This window comes from Varanus komodoensis, unplaced genomic scaffold, assembly GCF_004798865.1.
Source record: "Varanus komodoensis strain SLA01 unplaced genomic scaffold, ASM479886v1 scaffold95, whole genome shotgun sequence".
In the NCBI taxonomy this organism is placed as follows: Eukaryota; Metazoa; Chordata; class Lepidosauria; order Squamata; family Varanidae; genus Varanus; species Varanus komodoensis.
Genome location: NW_025336658.1, coordinates 255,927 through 257,868, shown reverse-complemented (window position 1 = coordinate 257,868; position 1,942 = coordinate 255,927).

Sequence of the window (1,942 nt, the reverse complement as noted above, 5' to 3'; positions counted from 1 at the left end):
TTGACAGAGAGCAGCACCCAAAATTCCAAGTCTGGTCACACTGCCCATGTATGTCAAGCCATTGAGATACCACCCTTTTGCTTCCCATCCTTCTCCTAATGCTCCGTGGCACCAAATTTGCCTTTTTCACAACAGCCGCACCCCGTGTCCACGCTTTCATGCAGCTCTTCTCCACCACAACCCTAAGATCCTTTCCTCCGCCTCTCTCCACCTGTCTACCCCACATCAGCCTATGGCTGAGGTACCCAACATGGGAAGGACAGTCTCCCCACGCTGGGTTGGTTGATTTAGTGATGTTACATAGAAAGAGAGCACATAGAAACAGAGCGAATCAGAAGGGGGTTCCCAGGCCATCTAGTCTGACCCCTGGCTCCAGCCGGCTCTGTTCACGACATGCCCACAATGTGCATGTCTAGCCTATCCTTGAACACCCTCACCGATGGGGCCTCAACCACCTCCTGGGGAAGCCCACTCCACACCCTCAGGGTCCCGACTGTCAGGAAGTGCTTCCTGGCATCCAAATGGAACCTGGGTTCCCTGAGCTTTGCTCCGTTGGAGCGCGTCCTGCCTTCCTCTGCAGGGGAGAACAGGTCTCTACCCACCTCTGTGTGACACCCCCTCATATACCTGCATGTTGCCACAGATTCCCTCGGAGTCTCCTCTTCTCCAGGCTGAAGAGACCCAGTTCCCTCAGTCTCGCCTCATACGGCATCCCCTACAAACTGGCCACCAGCCTTGTGGCCCTGCGCTGCCCTGACTCTAACCTGGCTATATCCTTCCTGTAAGGAGGGGCCTAAAACTAGTGGGTACTTCACTCTGGCTCCTCAGTTCCTCCACTTGACATTGTGGTGGGGGGTGATTCTCCTCTCTCTAACAGTCACCATTTGGAGTGGATTTCAACTTGCCCCATCAGTCCCCTTCACACAAACAGGGCTTGCGTCCTGAAATACCGGAGGGCCAATTTTCCAGCCACGGCAGAGACAAACTGCCAGGTGGCACCGTCTGCCTCCCTCCTCCCGCAGGCAACCAACTCCCATGTGTTCCCAGCTGAGCGTGGAAGCTGGCCCCGCTGCATTCCAGGGCTGGGGGACAAAGCTATGGGGACAAAGAAGAATGCTTAGCAAAGCAACACCTGGAACTCATGGAGGACAGGGAGCTGATGGGACCCCTTGCCTCCAGCTCCTTCTGGTGCCTGTCCTTGAGTAGGGCCCATGCCAAGTGACTCCTGAGAGATCTACTCCCAGGGAGGAGGTGTAGGGGGTGCCAGTTGCTGATCTGCTCAGCAACACCCCCCCCCCCCAAGCAAGGGGAAGTGTTGCTGGCTGGATCCTTGGTGCAAGAGAGGACGCCTGTCCCTCCCCATCTCGCTGCCCTAAGCATCAAGGAGCACCACAAAGAAGATTCCCACTGTCCGCTTGAGAGATCCACTCTCGAGCCTCCAGCAAGGTTGGCCAGGATCCACGTCTCCAGGCTGCGTTCACACACTACAACAACCCACCCCCGAGAAGCAGCCACCGTGGGTTGCTGCATAGTCTGGAGGAGGTCTATGTGCCAAGCGAGGGTTGTTTGCCCCAGTGCTCATCACCTCGTGCAGCTGGGCTTGCTAAAGCCCTGCAGGTCCCAGGCTTCCAGTGCCCAGCCAGCCCCCTGCGAGCCGTCGGCAAGGTCCCAGTGGAACTGTGAGAGAGGCACAACAAGCCAATAACAACAACAAGGCCAACTTGCACGGATATTGCCCATTTACTGGAGATGCCCCCGCATGGTCCCAGATCTCACCGTCATAAAGGCAGCACTAAAGTAGGAATATTTATACCTCCCTTCCTGCCTTTTGCCAAAGCTTCTTGGATGCTAGAAAAAGGACCGTGACGTCAGTGTCTAAGTAAACCAAAGAAGTCTGGCTGCCGGAGTATTGACTTAGCCCTGGAGTACAAGAGCTGCCAGT